Here is a 24789-nt window from a genome sequence, read left to right as displayed (position 1 = left end):
TTCTAATGAGAGTTTAAGAAACAAATTTCAGGCTGAGCATGGTCTCACCAATACGAAACAAAAGCATACTCAATTATCTTCAGAAGATGGTGATCTGCTCCTACGCCTGTGCATTCTGCATCTGTCTTGTAATTCCATAGATTATAGTTCATAATCTAGTCAGTTTAGCACCGTACAGCTTTAATACTTTCAAATCAGTCCTGCACTCTTTTTCAGTAGTGTTTAATATTTTAATATATATTTTAATATTGATGATAGTGGTTGGCAAATTAACCACGACCCGCTAGGATATGAACTGCGAAATATACCATTTCTTTATAGTCTACTGGGACTGACGACCTATTCATTATATCTGAATAGCTTCTCAGTCCCAGACTTTTAAGAAATGGACTGAGCAGCTGTGGCGTATCCGAACGAATTACTTTTGACCAAGACTTCTCTACCTTTAGCAGTTATTGAGTATATATGCTTATAATTGTTCTTTCTGTATTTTTTCATAATTTTTATTAGCTTTTGTTTTGGTGCACCATAGTGCTCTTTTCCTTTATTGTTTTGAGGTATATGTTAAATATGATCATATCCTTGCTTATATTGCCGTAGGACAAAGTTTAAAAGGGCTGCCTTCCCAGAATGTTGCTTTTCCCATTGAATTTTTGTCATTGTTTTTAACTACACACAAATCAGCATTTATATTTTTACACATCAGTATTTTACTTGGCCTTGAGAGGAACATTTCCTGATCTTTTACATATGTGTTATTTAGCTCTTCTTATTCCCAAAAGACAGATGTATTACCTTTCTATAATTTGAAGACACTTTATTTCTGAATTATGCAATACGTTAATACTTCGTGAGATGTGGCAGTCACTTTATATATCCGTACAAGCAAACGTTATTACAATGAGCACGCTAGTATAAAATTTCCTGTAGTTTGGAAGTCAATAATTAATAGCCTTGGCCATTGCCAAAGAGAATTTGAAAGTTTGCTTTCCGGAGCGTAAATACTCAGCGTTATTGCAAATCGATCTCATTTTTCGGTACCACTAAACCTCTGTTCTGTTAGACGTTAATCCATGCAATTTATTTACATGACTGTTTTAGACCATTGTTTTCTTTTTCTTTAATTAGTATTTTCCGCCGACGGCATGGTTTATATAATAGAATTTGTTTATTCAAATATTTCCAGTAGTATTGCAATTTTAAGCCACTGTTCTGTAGAGAAAACGACTTACCTTCCTGAAATGAGTTTAAAACTTACAATTGGCCGGCAACCCATTCAGTAACTGTTATATTATATAACATTAGAAATGAATTTACGCAGATAAATTTCAATTATTTATTTATTAACCAAGCAATCATATGTTGAAGGTATAGTAGCCATATTAAATTTATGTAAGAAGTCCCGTAAAAAATCAGATATATCCACCAAGATGGATTACAAAATAAAAATAATAATGAGCATTTTAGTCAAAAATAGTGTACATCTTCATGAAACCAGTATAAATGTTTACATTCCAGCACATACATTTTATTTGAATATATGACAGAAAATAAATTAGACTGATTACAACTGTTAAAAGTTTCATTGAAATGTGCACGATATGATTTATTCTTTAAGCTAAAATGTCATAAAAATATGAAGTTCTTTTGTATTCGAATCAGTGCAGCAAAAATCAAGCACTTGATGATTACTATCATTCTGTTTTGCTGAACATTTTTAAAAGTCACTTTAAATCACTTTATATAGAAGAAAAACGTTTTAATCTGAGTTTGCGGGACTGACTCAAAAGTGCTGATTCCATCTCGAAAAGGCCAGTAACGTGCAATATTCATTCAGTTACTTGTCAAGGGCCGTATTTCTAAGATACGCATTATTGTCCCGTACATTGCAAACAAACACACGCCGGATATAGCGAGTACGTAGAATTTCTGATATATTTCATTGAATATGTTAACAGGCTTTATAAATATTTAAGTAATTATGACAGCATACATATGACATACATTTACTCTCAACTGTGTCAAACATTTTATAGATTTACTATATTTCTGCATATATAATGTAATCGATATTCATATTTGTATTTTAGAATATTGAATATCCTGGTAAGATTAGAACATCGATTGACAAAACGGTGCTTTGAAACCGTACCCCTGAAATTTATTTGCACAAGGAACAATCAATATCAGCAACTTTCAGAGTATTTTTTTTTCAACGGAATGTGAGAATTTCCCGCCTCTCTCCAAAAACGGTTTTGATTTATTACGGATCCTTCGCTCGATAACAAAAGGAAACCATCCCCTGGTGTCTAGCTTCATTCCTTTATTTCACATGTGGTAAAAAATCTGAATGAATCTAATCTAATTTGTAAAATGCAGACTGTTGAAAAAGGAAGTGTTAATGGTATTGAATGGTACAATATCTGTAATAGTACAAGCGGTGATAAATTGTCATAAAAAGTACAGCTAAAGCCTTATATGTCTTCCAAACAAAAGTATAGCTATATCCCAGCTCTAAATTTCTTGGCATAATGTTGAATAATCATTTCAAAGGCGCGTTGTTAACACTAACCTTCCTTTGTTACACAGAATTGTCGAAAATTTCAGCCTATACCAATACTCAGGCAAGAGACGCAGCGAATAATGCCAACATTTTCCAATCTACTGGGTCTCGCAATCGAAGTCTTTCCCACAATGTAGGTCCGTATCAGAGGATTGATATATTGGACTTTCGTGTACTCCGGTTCTCCGCTAGAGAAAATAAGATTGGATTTTTTGTTTCTTTTTGCGATAACTTAATAATTTTATTCTGTCTTCATATTGATAACATGAGAAAACGTTGCGTCTAGTTTGATGGAACTGTCTTTTGGGAATTATTATCTCTAGTAGTATGCTTAAGTAATGTGTGCAAACAGAGGACCAAACTAGGTAAGTGTATTTATATACAATAGAACATATTCTATTAGTTTGTTATTACATACGCTGTTGTAAATTGCTGCCATGTTCGGCAGTAATATTGTTATATATACATATATATACCTTATGTATCAAATTGTATGTTCGTACTGTCATAGGGGATAAATGGCATAATTTCTTGTAAATGACAATTTCATAAAACGAATGGTGATTCTGTTTTTAATTTACTTTTAACAAATAATGAATTTTACTGGACAGTAACGAAATGGTCAACAAACTCGTTTCGCGTTTTGTTTTGCTCCACTCTTAGGTGTACCGGCAAGAACCGTAATATATGCTCTTTTTTTCAAGACATTTGTGTGGAAACAAAAATCGACTTAAAAACATGTTGTTTTTTTCAAACAGATATATGAACCTATTCGTTTTACATTTGTCATAACTACATGTTTTCGGCTTCTATTGAAATTTAAAATTCATTTTGATATCGTTAACTGTTTTACAATTATTTCTGTGAAAATATGTAATGTGCATGATTTTTTTCACATTTAAATTTTATACAACTGCTGATTACGATACCAAAATGTTTCCCCAAACACAGATAATTATGAAGACAGCATATCTAGATTATTTTGGAAAAAAAAACGAAAAGCTTAACAACTGTAAAATGCCGACTGGTTGACAAGATATATCGGCTTGTGCAACTTTAATATTTGTTACTATAAGATATATTGGTCAACTAATTAAAGATTAAACAAAACTTCTGATATTTCAAAAGATGGCTTATCATATATGTTTCCCACACTTATATTCATTTTTATCCCGTCTTTTTCTCTCGAAACAAAGATCCAATTGTTGTACAGAATTATGAGTGAAGAGAAAGTACATAGCAGTAAACAGCTAAAGAGTGGAATAAAAATAATTTCGAAAAATCACGTTAGTTTGAATTAGCTTTAAAATTGTTCAAAAGACGCTTCTGTGAAAAGGTTTTTTTTTTAATGTTATTTACAAACTTCGTAACGGATTCTCGGGTATACCCTTTACTATGAAAGTTATTATTGGAAGAGGCTATGGTCGGATTGTTATGCTACACATTGCATGTTTAGTGTTTAGCCCATTTACATTTAACAATGGCCACTACGCTTTCTTCCTAATAATTAGCTTTTAAATCCCCTGTGGAACGGTCAGGCTTTATAATTGTCCCCTTTCTTGCTTCTTTATGCCTTAAATGACATTTGAGCCGTGCCATTGGAAAACCAACATAGTGGCTTTGCGACCAGCATGGATCCAGACAATCCTGCGCATCCGCGCAGTCTGGTCAGAATCCATGCTGTTCGCTTTCAAAGCCTATTGTAATTAAAGAAACCGTTAGCGAACAGCATGGATCCTGACCAGACTGCGCGGATGCGCAGGCTGGTCTGGATCCATGCTGGTCGCAAAGCCACTATGTTGGTTTTCTCATGGTACGGCTCATTTCTTTTCTGCAAATTCATACGTTTACAGTTCCGTAGGATTTGGTCAAGTTACGCGTGTAAGGAATTCACGTGTCGGGGATTTGTTAAGCTATCTTACAATATAAGAACATGGTGGGGTTATCGACTGAGGTTCAACGACAGTAAACTAGTTTAAATTCCCAACTGGGTAATTTGCAACTGCTGTGTTCCATTTTTCGTGTACAATTTTGGATGCTACTTCAGTGTTTTTAATTCTTATATTCAAATGTGCATATGTATACATGAATTCAGCCGGTTACAACCTTATACATTTACACGCACCCTTATTTCCACGTGGAATGATATATGGATAGCTGCATTCTACGAAACAGACTTTTCCTGTTGGACTTTATTACTTGAAATCAACGAGGTCTTAGTACCATGTCTTAACGCCATTGCGACAATACTAATGTGAGTCTAATGTAAAATCAATATGTCAATTGGTCTATGGACATACGTTTAAATGAAGTACTGTCTGCCTTATTTTCTACTTCGGAAACATCTTGTTTCTGGATGACGTAATATCCGGAAACCTTTAACTGAAAACTGTAGACTATAGTAAGAGCTCATAACCTGGACACTGTCTGAAGGTGTGTGCTAGTGTGTGTGCGTGCGTGCGTGCGTGTGTGTATGTGTGTGCATCGTATATGTATTTTGGTTATATGCCTACCGTGTACACGTCCATACGTATACTGATGTGGCGTTTTGTTTGGAGATGCTGCATTCTTGAAATGCGGCAATTCCTAATATAATAAACTTAATTCTAATTGTAACTGAATTTCCACTAGGTAGAATGCCTGCGCGAGACTTTTAAAAATCAATTTAGCGATGCTGCCGACGAAATGACGATATATCTAGTACTTTATGATATATCTTGTCCTCTGTTCAAGAATATTCTCATTCTAGATATTAAATGAGCCGCGCCATGAGAAAACCAACATAGTGCGTTTGCGACCAGCATGGATCCAGACCAGCCTGCGCATCCGCGCAGTCTGGTCAGAAGCCATGCTGTTCGCTAACGGTTTCTCTAATTGCGATAGGCTTTGAAAGCAAACAGCATGGATCCTGACCAGACTACGCGGATGCACAGGCTGGTCTGGATCGATGCTGATCGCAAACGCACTATGTTGGTTTTCTCATTCAGCTTAATCTTCCAAATTAGGGCAGCATTCCTCTTTCAGTTATGCGTATTTTCATGTTTAACATATATTATGTCAATACTTGTCAGACTGTTAACAGATATGATGAATATTTTATGAGTAAGAATTGGCAAAGTATTATCGTACTTTTTTATTTTCCTTTCTTCTTTGTTTATTTTCTTCCGTGTCAAAAGCAATATTTACCATCAGTGTAATTTACTTTACAGTTTACTGTCTGATATTAGATTAGTTGGGCATAACTGTCCTTTTCGTGTAAGAGGTGTCTACATACAATGAATAGCGCCCACATTTATTGTTTGTCATGAATTCTTAATTAAACAATTGTCCGAACAACGATAATGTTGCATTATTTTACTTGCTATGATTATTGCCCGGTAAGAGTGTCTACAAAATAATATATTATATTCAGGAATAAATAGAGAACTTGTTTTTTCTTCAATTAACTCCAGTTACTTGTTATCTATGAATAATGAATGATCTACTAATATAACATGAATGATTAATTTGTCAGAGAAATACATACTTCTTATTTCGTTATTCAAATATTTGTTTACCGTTATTAGAAATCGATGTATGAAGAAAAACTGGAATCGGAATGAACCTTTCCTTAAGGTATATTAGACCCAAAATTCATGTTTGAAAACCTGAACAATTACTACATTAGCTAAAGTAAACATAAAATTAACAAGGTTATGTGTCATAACAGTGCTACGTATTAGGTTTAAAACTGTACACACTGTATACCTGTAAAGCTAAATACAGTATAAATACGTATGGCCGCAAACAGACTGGAAGTGTTTTAACAATCAAGTGTTACTGCGTAACATTTGATTATGAATGTAGGTGTGCGTACTAAATTGATTTATATAATATTATAATAAGTAAAATTGAATAGTTTCTTCATTTGAAGTAAACATTTAAAGTTAAAATATTCTAAAGGACGATCGCCATTGGATATCTTTAAGTAAGTCGAATATTTTTGGAAGAAAATCTCACATTCTGTCTTGATTTTATAAAGCCAAACACAGTTATATCGAGCATTATGTTTTACAACTGTAAAGACAAATGTCATTTGTTGTTCATTTGGCATTTTGTCATTTGTATGGTATATTAATATTTCAGACTTTCCATTATGTCGCAGAATGCTATTATAGGAAAGAATCAATTACCAATGGGTGCCAAATACAAACATAAATTCTAATTATACTGTTAAAGATTAATGTATAAAGTGTTCGTTTGTTTCCATTTTTGCATGTATCCATTATATATCCATGATAGTTTCTCACAAATTAAACCATTTTACTGACGGCATTTTATTATAGAAACCGTTGATCCTTTTTCACGAGTCTACAGTTGATTAAGAAATGCTTTTGTTATCAAATTGTCATTGCCCTCGGGTATCGAACTGGCGGACCACTGATTCATAATTTTAGCAAATCGGATGGTTACCGAAATCACTACCAAAATGTTAATTTTCAATTTAATCTATGTATCTTTAGACGCTAGTCTATGCACATATTTAGGCAATTACTGTCGTTTAACATTAGGCATCATTTGTTATTTCTGTTTCATATTTTCTACATTAAGTTTACTGTGTTGTACATGTATATAAAAAGCATTATATATAATGCACCTATATACTATTACAGTAATAGTCTGTCATATTTTTGTCTTTTTATCTTTATGGCGTACTTTATGACATGCTAAATAATATCAATCATGTATCACAACTGAAAATTATGAAATAAGCAAAATATACTGGGGAAATGTTTTGAGAAAACAGTCAGTAAAAATACGCCGCATGTACGGTTAGAAACTACAACCTTGTTTTTGGACCGACTACACCAATGGCCTGATGAAATTTTCAATGGTCAAATTGGAAAGATAATGTAATTATCCATCGGTATTTAAAACAAATACAGTTGTGTTGTTTTATTAAAGACCAATTGAAATTACATTAGTGGTTAAAGTCTGAGAAACCGCTCGTATCTATGGATTCGAAAAGAAACAAGGCACTTGGCCCTTCGTGTCTCATACTCTTGATGGCCCTCCTGCTGTCATACTCTAGGTTTCTCCTGTACATAAATGACAAATTATATTAATGTAAATATCTATGATGGTTTAGTTTAAAAGAGATTTTCTTTTATTTTTAATCAATCATATTTTACGGACATGGCCGTTGGCAAGAATTATTTTGCTTAAATTAATTTAATTACCATTGGATTTGCATTTAAAAATTTCTATAATCTGAAAACCTCTAGGTACTGTAGTAGCCAGTGATTTGAAACGAAACCTATGTAAAGAGCAAACCAAGAAATGCCCGGGGGAAAGTATGACATTTTTGCTGCAATTTGTCAACAAACAGACATTTTTAAAAGTTAAAGTTCACAGAATCACAGACTACAAGAAATTAAGAAAACTGCTGCAAGAACAATCGCTTCTACCTGTACATTTGTACATGTTTATGCATCATAGTAGGAAAAAATATATAGAAATTTATCTAGAAATATCAGAAATTCAAAGAAAACAATTTCAGGACTGCTGAATGCATGACTGTGTTATCCTCTGTATGAGTTTATTAGTGGATCGCGATAATTTCATTTTAATGGTACTCGGTAAAATCCAAAAACAGGTAAAGCAGGTGTGTTATCCGATAAGTGGTGTTAATTTGTATATTATAGTATTCTTAACTCTAAATACGGTCCTTTATTCCAAAACAGATTTATAGCCTAGTGGATAGTGTGTCGGACATCTATTCTTTTTATGTTTGTATGGTGTAGGTTCGAGCCCTTCTTTTTTAAAATGATTTTTACTTACTCTATTTTGCAGGTTTTTGTTTATATCGTCTTTTGTATTTTTTCTTTCATTTTTTTATTTATGTATTTGTTTAATTATTATTGCAATGTATATAGATTCAATGTCTATTCTAATAAGAGATCCTCTGAAAAATGTCAATAAGTACTCAGTATAAGTGCACGAGAAAATCATGATATAAATAGTTTACATGAATTCCTTCTCCAAATAAAAACATGCTGGAAAAATAAAAAAGTAGCTCGTCCTGTATTCAAACCATCACCGTAAGCTTACAAATCACACGTGTTAACCACTAGACCACGCCGCAACTTACATTGGTTTTGCGATATAAGATATTTGTCATATAATGTGTCCACCTGATTCCCTATTTCATTGTTATTGGTTAATCCGGTATTAGTAAATAAAGGCTACAGTTATCGCGTTTTGTTAAGGGGACGCATGTTGCTACATTCACAGTTCATACAGCAATGGGGAAGGGGTGCATATTCAAGAAATCAATGGTGGGAAAATAAAAAACATATTCCTAAACTGATATAATACTGATGGACACCTGTAATATTCAGTATTTTGTGGATAAGGATGTGGTACTATGAATGTAATAGGAAAACAGAGGTCTTTGTGAAAGTACATTCAACACAAAATATTAAGCTTTTGTATAAGGAAAAAACAGGTTTTTTACAATAACAGTGTTCCAAATAATGTTGAAGGGATGAGATTTTCTTTCTAACACACCAGGTTTGCTTAAACATGTAAAAATTTAACGCCACGTCAGTTCATCTCGGGATGGACGCCATATTTCTCATTGATAAAAAATGTAAACAAAAAAATCAGAGTGGGATTAGCATTGCAAGGACATAACATGACATTCTACACAATGAATACCTTAGAACAGATATCTAAGATGCTACACAGGTCAGGCGGGTTAAATGCATAATGTCGATCACTTGAAATTCATCTTGAAAAGGTGGTTAATTTTAGTTTGTTTACATGGTTTTTAATTTTCCCACGACTTCTCGGCGATTCACTGCAAATGTATTACTGCGCCGGACGAAAGGTAACTCTAATAAACAACGGGAGACAACTTAGGTGTCAGCACGTGTACGATTTTTAAAAAAAACGTGTCGATGATTATAATTTCTTATCAAATAATGAATCCTATTCAGATATTCGTCTTTAATATTACAAAATTATTCATTTCTGTGGACATTTTTCAAAAAATATTACTTACAGTGGACTACTTTGCGCATCAAACTGGTTTCCGCTTCAGTTGTGAGGCACTTCCGTTATACTTTTTGACAACAATAACAAAACACAAAATGAATCAATAAAGTCACTTATAAACCGACTGCTACTTAAATCAGTGTAAGTAAAGTTGTTGTTACAAAATTATACATGTTCGTTACGTTATGAGATAAAGTTATCTTGAACTGCATAATCCATTAATTACGTTTAGATGATATTGCATTTACAACTTATTTGACCCCGATTTTTTACGTGAATGACAGCATTCTCGTGCAACTCGTGCAAACAGAGTTATGAAAAGTATGGTGGAGAATTCAAGGACAAATTATAAATGACATTTCAGTGAGGATAACTGTATATTCGTCCATTTTTGATCATTGACATTCCTGCTGTGTATTAGTAACTTGCGTGAACAAGATTAGAATGTTGCTTTTGCACATATACACATTGATTGGACCTCTCAACCAAATTTCATACCTTATTTTAGGGATTTTTAAGACAGTACATTTTCAAAAGTTTGTTGAATGTGTTTTGATATTTAAGTGCATTGTAGTTCATGAATACCAAGTTAAAAATTAATAATGGCAACATTTCTAGGCCTTTATTGTAAGCCACTAGACTTCTGTAACGATAAATGTTTTATGTATTAAGGGGAATATACTATTTTAGTTTTGGAATGTGGCATTCCATGACCACCATATCTTTTCTTATACACTACTTTGTAAACAAACAAAATAATGTGTTTTAGCTCACATATGCGAAATGAAAAGCAAGACAGTGAATTTATTTCACATTCTTTCTTTAAATTAGAATCTGTAGGACATTGATAAATGTTTGGACAAAGTGAAGCACTATTATTTTCGCACCAAAAAGTCTTAATTGTTGACTTTGAATGTACACAAGAAGTCTTATGTAATTCAACAATAACTTTCTTGTTTCAGTTTTTCTCATTTTTATTTTAGTGAGCAATCCTTTGTGTACTTATAACAGTTGAAACAGTATTCATTTCATTTACCAAAACCTTGTACTTTTTTGCAGGTAAATTTTATAATACCCCACCCTCTTTTTTCTAATTTCAAAGTATGCGTCCCCTTAATACATACATTATTTTCCATTTAATTGATATAACATGGACAGGATTAGGATTGATAAACGGTGTTCACTGAACTATGTCACTCTATAAAACAGATTTTTTCCTTTGTGCAAAGTGGGTTTAGTTAAGTCGTCACAATATTTGCTTTTTGTGGAGAGGGCCAATTTAACCCTGACAAAATAAAAGAATAAACATACATACTAAAGATGTCCACGGCATAAAACTACACATTACAATAAATTCAATAGCAATGAATGCAACCAAGTAAATTAATAGCAGACTCGATTTGAACAGGTGCAGGTAGAAACGGAAAAGGTCGCCCAACACGACAAAAAATGAAAATGTTGCAGGCACGGTTTGATTGAGCCTGTGCATGGACGGCAGTGGAAATGCGAGCTACTGAACATGCCTCCTATCGCCGGGTTGAGCAGATAGGTTTCGGTGGTGTTCATTGAATCTTCTGTGATACACAGAGTGTAATTCCACGAAAAGCGGCATATGGTCCAGGGTTGTCATTAACGAAAAAATAAGAGACAAAACTAAACAAATTGGAATTTAGAGTGGGGATCTGAGGTTATGGATTCTGCAAACTTGCACTAATCTGGTAACTGTTATAATTAATTTTAGCCCTATCATTTAGTTAACAAACCCACCCTTATGCCAGTATTTCTTTATTTCTTCGTATTCGTTTGTTTGATATAGCTTCATTTTCTAATTTTCAGAGCTGTGTACTTTAGTAAAACGGTTTCTAACATTGCTAGACTGTATTTTATGTCTTTTTTCATAATGAAAAGCAGCGTTCAGTTTAACATGTACAACGACAAAACTAAAAGTAAATAAAAATATAATTCTTTTGCAAAATAGAAAAAGTGGAAACTCCACAGGTCGCTCGACACGGCAAAACCGAAAATGTTGCAGGTTCGGTTTGACTGAGCCTGTTCATGGACGGTAGTGGAAATGCATGCTACCGTCCACGCCCTCTAGCCCCGGGTTGAGCAGAACACATCATTTACACATGCTACAAGTACAAAACCAATTTAGAGACATCCGCAGAAGTGTTCATACGGCGGTGCACATGGAACCTTCAATGATACACTTCTATGTAATTCCATGAAAAGCGGCATATGGTTCCCAGTTAAAGTAATGGCTTTGCCCTAAACGGGAAAACAATGGACAGTCTAGGGGCTTGAGGGTGCCGCACATTTTCATTTAAAGAATACACTATACCAAACCAAATCTGTTATTGTGTTGTTTGGTTACGGTCTATGCGTCCAAACGGTCATTTCACAATTTTTTTAAAAATGCGACAAATACTGTGATTCTATACGCTATACATAATTTTATGTTAACATTCCAAACTAAAGGTCACATTCAATTCTCATAATGACAAAATGGAATTATTTTATTTGCTTGACAACTGATTAATAACATTTTCTAGAGTTACTTGCGTTCATAATTAACGCATGAGTTGATAGTAACAGTCAGCCCTTACTTTAACCGTTATATGATATGATGTATGAGGTTTTAACGGTGTATGAGCTTTTTTCCGTTTGATTTTATCATAATATGCTTCCATAATAATCACAGTGATTTCTCCCGCAGTAACGATAGTTAATGCGTTTTTTTTTTCAGTCATGCAAGCTCCTTTCGTTTCTCCTACCAACTAATAGCATTGTATCTGAATACTGTTTCCGGATAAGGAATTTCGCCAGACTGTAATACAATTGATTATATATGCAGCAAGGGATTAGAACGCCGATGCTGAAATGAGTTATCTGCATGGAAATATTCCAAAACGTAACAGTGCAGGAAGGTGACAGTTTTTTTAAATTAATGTCGAGTGAATATCTACATGTACACAGATATTTAAGCATGTCCGGATAAATGCCTTCAAACGCAGGAAAGTCACCATATGACCTAACATTCGGTGTCCCCTACAAAACACAAACAAAAATTTAAGCGTGTATGCAAGAAAGATAGGCTAGACTAACAAACAGTAAAATAGAAAAAGTGGAAACTCCACAGGTCGCTCAACACAACAAAAACGAAAATGTTGCAGGCTCGGTTTGATTGTGTAAGACATGTATACAAACAAATTTCACTGGTCATTATTTTTTCAAATTTCCAATTCAACAACTGTTTTCATACAGAAACAGTGTATTCACGTGACAACATGAACAAATAAACAATATCTTAACAAATCTTTATATACATTGTTATATGTCAGCTTACATTTGTTCAGTTAGAATTTCTTGGAAGAAACAGGCACTATTGCATTTCGTTATCGTGACATTTAGAATAATATCATCCTGTTATTTTGAAGAACAACAGAATATTTCTTGTTAATGCAGTCTTAGATATCAGTCGTATGTCTTTTTTTCAATAAAATAAAGCTTTGTACATTATATATATATATTATGGGGGTGTGTTTTTGTATATAATTACGTGCATGCGCGTGTGTCAGATTGTAAGCATGTTAATAGTATTGTTCTGCAACGTGTCATTTTGCGTCAAACTGTACAAAACATATTTAATTTTGTCTTACACTTGAACGCTGGTTATCAAAATGACGAAGACTTGAATATAGATAATTAAGTTGACAGCACACAAGGCAAGTTATTGATTTGACAGCAGAATAATTGATTTCATTCTACTTATGATCAAAACAGAATCAAATAAGACGGGATTTTCACGAACAACAATCAACGTATATTAGTATTGTACATTTAGTTACAAGAATGTTTAATAAGGATAAAATATTATTAATATGTCTAATTTTACGAACTAAAGTAGTGCCTCCAAAAACAGAAACCGGAATCTTAATGTCACATCTGTCTATAGAAAGTACAGATAAGGCCTTGGGCGAGAGCAGCGCAATAATAAATCTATCACCAATTGATGATATATTCTTCGCTGTCTCAAACGACCTGGTAATATATTGTAGATGTCTTCGTATGATAAAGCATTCATCACATCAGCTTATATCTATCCATACATGTTCATTAGAAATATATGACGCTTTAATTTGTTTGTAAACATTTTGTAATGACGTCTTAAATGTGACTGCGTTCTAAGCATACATGAAACAAAAAACCGTACAATTGATGCCTTTACTTAAGAAATAAAATATTTTTTTCGCAGTTCATGCGAAATGAACGACAGAATAGGATCGGCAAATCCATGAATGGCGCCCGCGATTCATATTTAATTTGCCGATCCTGTTCTGTCGTTCATTTCGCATGAACTCCGAAATAAATTCATTTCTTACATTTACATTATATTTCCTTTCGAATTTGAAAACGATGTTATATTATAAATTGCACACATTTTGTTGCATTTAACATTAAAATCAGCTATCCGGCCATTCAATTCACCAGACGGAACTACTGCAACGTACTCTAGGAAACAATCTCCCTGACGACGTCGTCGAAACAGCCGCCCGTTATTACTAAGCAGCGTTGTCGTAACTTTGGCGCCTTTTTTTTTGCTGTTCATACATATGCATGTCATAATTAGTCCCGTACTGGTTGAAAACCAGTTTCGGGGACTATAGGAATGCGCTTTTCCGCCATTCCGTCCGTCCGCCCGCCCGCAATTTCGTGTCCGGTCCACAACTCTGTCATCCATGAAGGGATTTTAATATTACTTGGCACAAATGTTCCCATGATAAGACAACGTGTCATGCGCAAAACCCAGATCCCTAGCTCAAAGGTCACGGTCACAATTTGAGGTCAAAGGTCAACAGGCCTTTTTACCTGTCCGGTCCATAACTCTCCCATCCATGAAAGGATTTTAGTATTACTTGGCATAAATGTTTCCCATGATGAGACAACGTGTCTTGCGCAAAACCCGTACCCCTAGCTCAAAGGTCAAGGTCACAATTGGAGGTCAAAGGTCAACATGGCTTTTTTCCTGTCCGGTCCATAACTCTTCCATCCATGAAGGGATTTTAATGTTACTTGGCATAATTGTTCCCCATGATGAGCCGACTTGTCATGCGCAAATCCTGGACCCCTAGCTTAAAGTTCAAGGTCACAATTGGAGGTCAAAGGTCAACGGGGCTTTTTTTCCTGTCCGGTCCATAACTCTCCCATCCATGAAGAGATTTTAATATTACTTGGCACAAACGTACCTCATAATAAGACAATGTGTCATGCACAACTTTCAGACCCCTACCTCAAAGGTCAAGGTCACACTTAGCAGTCAAATGTTAACAGAGCATGAACAGGGTCTGTTTTGTGTCCGGTCCATAACTCTGACATTCATTAAGGGATTTTAATATCACTTGGCACAAGTGTTCCCCATGATGAGACAACGTGTCATGCGCAAATCCCGGACCCCTAGCTCGAAGGTCAAGGTCACAATTGGGGGTCAAAGGTCAACAGAGATTTTTTCCTGTCCCGTCCATAACGCTGCCATCCATGAAGGGATTTTGATATTATTTGGCACAGATGTTCCTTATGATAAGACAACAGGTCATGCGCAAAACCTGGACCCTTAGCTTAAACTTTCAAAGGTCAAGGTCACAACTAGAGATCAAAGGTCAATAAGGTTTTTTTCCTGTCCGATTCAGAACTCTGTCATCCATCAAGGGATTACAATATTACTTGGCATAAATGTTTCCCATGATGAGACGACGTGTGATGCGCAACACCCAGTACCCTAGCTTAAAGGTCAATGTCACACTTTGAGATCAAAGGTCAATAGGATTTTTTTCATGTCCGGTCTATAACTTTGTCATGCAAAACAGGATTTAGATATCAGTTGTCATAAATATTTACCTGGATGAGACAACAAGTCATGCGCAAAACCCAGGCCCAAGGTCTAATGTCAAGGTCACACTTAGAGACCAAAGGTCAGACACAAGAATGACTTTGTCTGGAGCATTTCTTCTTCATGCATGGAGGGATTTTGATGTAACTTAGCACAAATGTTCACCAACATAAGACGGATTGTCATGCGCAAGAACCAGGTCCCTAGGTCTAAGGTCAAGGTCATATTTTGAGGTCAAAGGTCAAATTCAAGAATGACTTTGTACGGAGCATTTTTTCTTCATGCATGGAGGGATTTTGATGTAACTTGGACCAAATGTTCGCCACCATGAGGCACCTTTGTTTTTAGAATTACGTCCCTTTGTTTTACTATAAATAGATTTTATTGTAACTTTTTTAGTGGCGGTAGAGAAAAATCGAGACCACTTTTCTGTGGTACAACATGCATGTTACATCCAATTTTTAGGTGTATTTTGACCTATCTCTACCTGATAAAGAGTTTCTTGTGGACTTATATTATATATATTTTTTTAGAAATAATATATAGTACAATATTGTTTATACATCATTGACAGATATCAGTTCATTATGTTATACTGCAGTAGAGATAGAGAGTATCCAAATTTTGTTTTGCAACCAGACGTTTCAGTCACAGGCATAAACTCTGCAGCTACGTCCTCGGCGATCAAGTAGGGATCATTAGCCTTTAAACCAGTTTCGGCATAATTGAACAGTAAGAAAACCAGCCACATCAAGTAAGTAGTGAAATTTCCAAGAATGCGGCGTCATTAAAACGGGACCATTCATTGGTGTATTTATGAATATGTACATTACTAGAAAATACACAAACATACATTGACAAATCAAAACATAATGGTATACAAAAATGCACTCTTAGACCCCGCATCTGAGCTGACAGTGGTAAAAAAACAATGCTTGGGTTTTTAAAACAATTAATTGTGCACACACGCATTCTTGATATCTATAATGTTATAAAGGCTAGATGCTCCCTTATCTGGCTCTCAGCATCACAAGAAAAACTCGCTTTACTTATACAATCATAGCCATAGATGCCAAAATGAATGAGGTGTCTAGAGTGATTAATATAATTTGTAGATATTGTTCAACAAATCGACCTGTCACTCCAAAGACATGAAAATGGTACTAAAAGCTTCCTCGCTTGGCAGTAAGCTCTAGGACTGGTCAGTCCGGTGTTAGTAAAATGTGACCAGATGTGGGATCATAGGCAGACAGACACGCACGCACGCACGCACATACACAATAGATGACATGGTCTGCATAATTTCTCCGCATTTAGTGTATTTGAACGTTTCACGTCTTGCCATGTAAAACTATAATTATTGTATGAGCATAGATCTTTTATTTGTGACTATAAGGCCTATAATACCACATTTATATATCACTTAATCATAAATTAAACACTTTTAACATTAAAAGTTATAGAAAAACAAACATTAAGTAGTTGTACACGTTCAATGTAAAAATAAACAAGGAAGAACATCCAACAGGGAAAGTCACGTTCTAAAAACGCAGCCTCTCCAAACGCGCACACGATCAACACACATACACACGCACAACGCACACATACAAGGACAAAACAAACACAGGAACACAGTGGGGCACCGCCTTGGAATGGTCAGTGGCAAAACTACCACTGGGGAGCTTAAACTGGTTTAAAACTTGATTTCAGAACTTCAGAGTATAAAAAGATAGGCTCGATTGTTTGATTTTTTGTCAGATTGATTTGAAAAAAAAATGGATCTCACAAGTCTATGGAAAAAGCACAATCATGATAACATTTTTTTTTTCGAATAGAAAGCCTGTGTCTAAGATGTAGAATTTAACGACACTTTTCATAGTCGTAATGAACATATTGTCAGTAATACGGGAAAATAAAATGTTCGTGCGCTTGTTTTTTTTTTTTTTAATAAGTGCCCATGAATAATGAGATCCGCATATTTCAAGCTGAATATTAGACATTATTTGGCCTTATTTAACGTGACAAACATTTTAATATCATACTGAATCTGTAAAAAAGATAGTAACGTTGCCGTTTTATTACATTTACTCATTGGTTACTATTAATTTATAATATGATTTTCATTTCCGTATGCAGAGACCAGGCCCCGTGTTCACAAAACATTTTTCTGTCTCAGCTGAGTTTGAGTTTGAAATTTTGATTATCAATTTTACTAAAACTTCAAGGTTAAATTCCAACTAAGACTGACCATCAACACTGAATAGCCACTTGAAAATAATAATTAAATTAAAATTTAGTTTTAAACATGCAATTTAGATATAAACGACAAATAAAGTTTCATTATCAAACTCAGCTGAGACTGAAAATGTTTTGTGAACACGGGGCCAGGCTTTAACCTACTTTATCCGGATAAATGACGTTATGCAATTACCTCTGGTTATCGAACGTGCAGAACTTCCTTAACTATGTTTATTTACTGCCTATAACACAGCAGCGAAGCTCTTTTCTCTGGTACCTACAAATACTGGTCGATTCTAAAATAACGGAAGGAATTAGATAACTTAAAGGGTCACCCTCCGTCCGGAATGTAGAACGAGTTTTTCCAGCACCAGATAAAACACCGACAACGCCAGACCGGTATTCAAAACCTGTCGGAATATATAGAGAATATTAGGTAACTGTCTGATAAATTTAAATTTATTAGGCGAGTTGAAGAAAATATATTAGTCGAGGCTCTGCCGAGCCTTATATTTTTTCGTAGACGAGCCTAATAAATTTAAATTTTTTCAGACAGTAATCTAATATTCTATTTATCCTACCTGTTCAGAAAATTGGGAAAAAGTCGTTGGAAAGAGCAACAGCGTGCAGACCTCACGTCATATAATATGACGTTTGCTAGTGTAATTCAGTTTGTGGAAAATTGAAAAAATGCAATAACGTTTCTGTTTCTGGATAAAAACTTTTGATTTTACCACTTATTTTCTTAGTTAGAACATTTCCAATACAATGATAACAGTTTCAGTGAAAAATTCGGAAAAAAATTGTTTTCAAAATTTCCGGCTGAAGTGCTGTAAAAGTGAAAAATAGCAATAACTTTTTGTTTCAGGATAAAAACCTTTGCTTTGACCACTCATTTTCTAAGTTGAGACATTTCCAATACAATGGTGGTGATTTAAATGCAAAATTTTGATAAAATAAGTGATTTTAAAAGTTCCCGCAAAAATGATATCTTGACACTGACTAGATAAAGTAAAGTTTATTAGGCAGGCCGATATTGTGCTATATCTTATATGAGGGTAGGATAAAACCTTTTCCTACGTAAAGAGATCTTTATATAATACAGAACACAAGATTACTGTGTATGGCGAGCTATTGCGTCAACACCATCATCTTCAATTTACTTTGTTGAAATTGTACATTTTCAGCGATTTGTGTATTTGTTCTTTATTATTCAATATTATACTGGGTTTTTACGATAAATACATTTAATAACTGTAATATCACAATAAACAATTTGTCAACAATGTTTTCTGAGCAGATGTGGGTAACTGAAGAAGACACTTATATGTAGGTAATTGAATTGGCAGCATAATAATTTGATTGAAATACATACTTGGATACAGTCCGGTTGTTTGCCTAAATACTCCATCAATATTATAAATGCGCCAACGTTGATACTGTAAACAACAACTGAGATTGCTTTGCCGTTCGATGTTTGTTTTGGCAGTTGAGCGCTGATAATTTCTACTGTGAGTTTGGACATTTTCTAGCATTTTAATTTAAAATTACGAAGCTGGAAGAAACTATAATTGCATTATTAAGTAGGACATATTTTCGCATTTGCGGTATATGAATATTCATAACAATGAAAAAAACCTTGCTTTTTTTTTTCAGTGACTTCATACTTGCTTGTAAAAGCTTTACCTAGGTAATCATGTATCAAAATGGTGACCTGACAAAATTATAAAGCATATAGTCTCGTTGCTAGGCAACAGAAAAGCGTTAAAGAACTGATGAGCTGGAGTAATCTAAGTGCAATTTAAATCTAATAAAAATTTATGAAAGAATTAAAAAGTATTGCAATCGCATTATTAAGTGGCCATTTGTTAGTGTACCTACAACATGGTATCTACTAATTTAAAAATATATCTGACATTACCTTCTGTTTAAAAGTTGGTAGTCTCAATTATATAATGATTTACCTCATTTTATCTATGGAAAGGCAGTAATTAATCTGACAGATTTGGTCCTGATTGAGAAAGTGAAGCCTTCTAGAACTATTTCCTGTTCTTGACAAATTACTAATAGATCCAGATATATTCACGGCATTCATTCAAACTCAAACAAGTTTATTAAAAAAGAGAAATGGTATTTAATACTTTTAAAAACATTACTACTGACAATTAACATGTATTGAATGTTGACACGATACAAAGCGTTATTCATAATAAATGAAGGAATAAATAAATTTTACAAAATTTGATTTTAAATGATAATAAAATGCTAATAAATAACAGGTACAAAAATGTAAACTCTATGTGATAGTGATACCAAATTAATGCCAAACGTGTCGAATGAGATTATTCCACCTTGTATGAAATGCATCATCTAGTTTTACAATGTGCCTTAACTGCATACCGACCAGGGCTTTCTTTAGGAAAGCGATGTAACTCATTGCAGACTTGGAGCGGTCGTCTGCGCATGCCCGAAAGTGATTATCAATTGTAGCGCACAGCAGAAATATGCATAAATTTGCATGTCCGCATGCATTTAGTGTACAATATGCATAAAACCCTGACTAAAGGTTAGGGTTAGTATCACCATGGTTACAAAATATATAAATTTAAGATATTTTCGTTCAAATTTAGTTAATCCGGTATGTACCGGAGTCTGTAATTTATACCAGCGCTCCAAGTCTGCATTGAGTCACAGTCTTAGGAAAGTAGCCGGTGTTCCTGTCGGAATTTCCCATTCACGGCACGATGCTTAAATCTTGCCATCGTAAGATGAGCGGTATGTGCATCAATTTTGCACATTGTTGTTGTTGTTGTTGTTGTTGAAAACGTAGTCTTAAGTAACATACGTATGGGTATTGGTCATAGTTAAGAGAACGATAACTTTTTGGGCTTTTGTTTCATTTAAATACTTATTTATTTATTTATTTATCTATTTGGGTTTTACGGCGCACCAACACAGTATAGGTTATATGGCGCCAAACAGGACTACAAATCATTTAAATACGGATAGACTTCTCACGTCGAACCTGAAGAATAAATATGGTAACACATACAGATGTAATTTATTTTTCCAATATTTAAATGACACTTTTCGCAATTATGTGGATATATTGTACGTCTATTTCTCGTATGGGGTATTTCAAGCAGTTTCCCCACAAAAATTCTTGTATAAACGGTTTTAAAGGTAATGGATAATGACGAACCCTATCTTTTTTTACGTTTAAATCCCTTTTTTTTGATCGTACCTAACCCGTTTCAGTTACAAAAAAAGCTTTTTCCCATAAAAATGAAATGGGGTCAGAAACAAAATTGATATGAAAAATACTTCCCTTTTTTGTAAATCGCAAAAAACCGGATCACATGAAAAAATTGGAAAAGCATGCCGTTTAGAAAACTGTTCCAATTTCAATTCAACGAAACGGGTAAATGTTTGCATTTTTGTAAGCGCTGTTCCAGTTAATACATGTTAAAAACATCTGCGTGTATAGAAGCTTTTTACAAAATATATATTTTTGTTTGTACATATTGGAAAGACAAAAAACACTGTACAGACTTTTTTTCTATCAACATTCTATCCAAACAAGGTACTTGATTAAAAGAAATTTTTTTAAAGGTTTGCTCGGATATCTCTGATTATTTTTCTAATCGCACATATTTTGTTGCATTAAACATTAAAATCAGCTTCACGGCAATTTTGTTCCCCAGATGGAACAACTGCGACGTCATCTAAGGACCGTTCTCGGTGACTATACGCGGACCTTGCAAGACAGCGGCCCATTATCACAAAGCAGCGTTGTCTTTACTTTTGCGCCTTTCCTTTTGCTGTTCGTACAAATTACGTCATAATTTTCATTGGAAAAGGATAGAGCGAATGTAATATTATGTCATAACAGCACAATCATAGCGGCGTGCTGGAAAAGAAAACCACACAAACATGCGAATATTTAATGAATGACGTCAAAGATATCAATAATAACCATTGATATCGTGTTAGAATCGACGTAATATATCGCAGCCAGTGATGTTCCTTGAATAAATTGTTGGTCGCCCTCGAGATATAATTCCTTTGCATTTGAACTGCAAACAGTGACTTTTTCAACGCTGAATCAGTGTTTGGGATAAATTATTTCTTAAGTAAAGAGAAACTTCATTTGCCCTTGTTTTTCATCCATAAAGTGTGATTAGTATTCTTGATAAGATACGTTTGCAAGAACACCCAAACGTTCTCATATGGGATCACGTGTGATGATAATGTGGGTAATACACGTTTTTTGGTATTAACGTCTGCAGAAAACGCGGGAAAAGTTTGGACTAAGACCGAAAGGTTGGGGGCACAAAAAATCCCCAAGGGGTTCTGCAGACGTTAAATACAAAAAAAAACGTATGTTCTTGCTTTTTTGCATTAAAAACTACACGAGCGATTGTATTGTTTTTTTAATTGATTGACTTTTTCGATTCCCGGATAATTTATATTTCTTTTTTTTTGTTTTTTGGAAACGGTAATCATGTTTAGATACTATAGCCGGGCCCTAAAAACAGCGACACTACCAAAAACACGTATGAATATTTTTTTAAACATTTTTTTTATATCTTTATAATAAAACCCCTAGTTCTGAATATTAAATTTTTTAACAGGAATTCAATTTAAAAATAAAACTTTGCATTCGAGTTTTTTTTGAGAACGAGCACATTTAGAGTAAATGAGTACGAACTAGTGAATACTTTCAAAATTTTTTTCTTTAAATTTTTGCTAGAAATTAGATCAAACTAAACCCCTACCTTAAACCATTTTAATGACTCCCCTTAAAAAACAATGCACACGTTAACGCTTTCAAAACATTATGGTTATCGACAAAAATTTAATTGACGCCGAGTTCGAAAAAGTGCGTAACGGGGGGAAGCGGTGCCTAAGTACTTTTTAGCCAGTGCTTTTTGGGGTTTGGGAACTGATACAGCAAAATAACTAAAGATTAATTGCATCTTTTTTGCTACAAAAAAGGGTTTTTATCGAAGAAAAAAAGACGCAGAGCCAGAGTCATCTGCGCAAAAATATATAGGCCCTGGCAAAGATTTCAAAAATAAAAAATATGTTTTAAAAGCACTGAATTACCTTGTTTGCACATGATTTTTTTTTTCCGTTTAAAACATGGGGATTCAGTGAAAGAAGTAGTTCTTATGCAAGAATAAAGGTATAAACATTACATCATACCGGATGTTTATCAATCATAACAGATTATTCTGTAAAGAAGACTTCAACTGAAGGGGGAGAAATAGATTAAAAGTTATTACTTATGCATGATAACATACATTTCGAGGGTTCAATGTAATAAGGGCGTATAAATATATTTTTTTTGTAGATCGCCCTTATTGCCTTGAACCCTCGATTTGTCATTCAAGGTAGAACCAAGATTTATTTGTATTTATATTACTTTTGCTTGAGGTGTTATTTGCTTGACGTGTTTAGTTTACCAAATTTTCGTTTCGCTAGGTGTTACTGCAGAACACCAGAGTATTTGGCGTCAAACATCATAAATTCTAATGCCCTACTTTAAGCCAAAGTAGGTAAGCTGGCTGATTTTCTGGGCAAACTCCGAAATACAGTGTTATTTTTAATACAATTGCTAAAATGTGTTAATCGGTCAGGATTCCATTTAATTGCTCTATTTTTCTTTAAAATATTGAAAAGTTAAGAAACACATATTTCACACAGTATTACTAGTACTTATCTTTGAAATAAGAATATAAACAGTAATTTGTTGTTCCTACATGCAGCAACACGTTTGTAATTTTTGACATTCATAATAAAAAGGTTGTATAGATTTGAAAGAAAAACACCTCTGTAAATTTCAGTAAAATCTCTTATGTTGCAAGGCAAAAACAGATGCAATATGTACGTTTTGAATACATCCATGTGGTTTAGAATTAAAACATCAAAATAACTATACTGTACTTAGTAGGATCCGTATGACGGATGATCTGGTATGCTCCTCGTTTAAAAATATCAAAAATACATTTAAAATAGCATCGTGATGCATATTTAAAGTCATTTGGAGACAAATGTCGTTTTACTTAGCTCACAAGCAGTTTTTTAATCCCCCGCCGTGGCGGAGGGATTATAGGAATGGTCTGCGTCCGTCCTTCCGTCCTTCCGTCCGTCCTTCCGTACTTCCGTCCTTCCGTCCGTAACAAATTCGTGTCCGGTCCATATCTCCTAAAGCCCTTGAAGGATTTTCATGAAACTTGGGTCAAATGATCACCTCATCAAGACGATGTGCAGAACCCATGAGTCAGCCTTGTCGGTTCAAGGTCAAGGTCACAACTCAAGGTCAAAGGTTTGAGCCTGCCATTTTGTGTCCGCTCTATATCTCCTAAACCCCTTGAAGGAATTTTATAAAACTTGGGTCAAATGATCACCTCATCAAGACGATGTGCAGAACCCATGAGTCAGCCATGCCGGCTCAAGGTCAAGGTCAAAACTCAAGGTCAAAGGTTTGAGCCTTCCATTTATTGTCCGCTCTATATCTCTTAAACCCCTTGAAGGAATTTTATAAAACTTGGGTCAAATGATCACCTCATCAAGACGATGTGCAGAACCCATGAGTCAGTCATGCCGGCTCAAGGTCAAGGTCAAAACTTAGGGTCAAAGGTTTGAACCTTCCATTTTGTGTCCGCTCTATATCTCTTAAACCCCTTGAAGGATTTTCATCAAACTTGGGTCAAACGATCACCTCATCAAGGCGATGTGCAGAACTTATGAGTCAGCCATGTCAGCTCAAGGTCAAGGTCACAACTGAAGGTCAAAGGTTTGAGCCTTCCATTTCGTGTCCACTCTATATCTCCTAAACCCCTTGAAGGAATTTTATAAAACCTGGGTCAAATGATTACCTCATCAAGACGATGTGCAGAAATTATGAGTCAACCATGCCAGCTCAAGGTCAAGGTCACAACTTAGGGTCGAAGGTTTGAGCCTTCCATTTGGTGTCCACTCTGTATCTCCTTAACCCCTTGAATGATTTTCATCAAACTTTGGTCAAATGATCACCTCATCAAGAACTCATGAGACA

At 34.6% G+C, this 24789-nt stretch overlaps 1 protein-coding gene across 3 annotated transcripts in view; it reads left to right on the top strand.

Moving 5' to 3' along the window:
• The first annotated feature begins 2669 nt into the window (after positions 1 to 2669).
• The window catches only part of LOC123529789 (metabotropic glutamate receptor 3-like), a 115681-nt gene continuing 93561 nt past the window's right edge, over positions 2670 to 24789 (top strand). For 2 of the 3 annotated variants that reach the window (XM_053521217.1, XM_053521216.1), the window contains exon 1: positions 2670 to 2928. The gene's annotated coding sequence lies outside the window, so the exon portion shown is untranslated. The remainder of the gene's footprint in view (positions 2929 to 24789) is intronic. The other variant, XM_053521213.1, reaches the window with a different exon arrangement.

Source organism: Mercenaria mercenaria, chromosome 13 (assembly GCF_021730395.1).
Source record: "Mercenaria mercenaria strain notata chromosome 13, MADL_Memer_1, whole genome shotgun sequence".
Lineage (NCBI taxonomy): Eukaryota > Metazoa > Mollusca > Bivalvia > Venerida > Veneridae > Mercenaria > Mercenaria mercenaria.
This window is presented reverse-complemented; position numbering and strand designations above follow the sequence as displayed.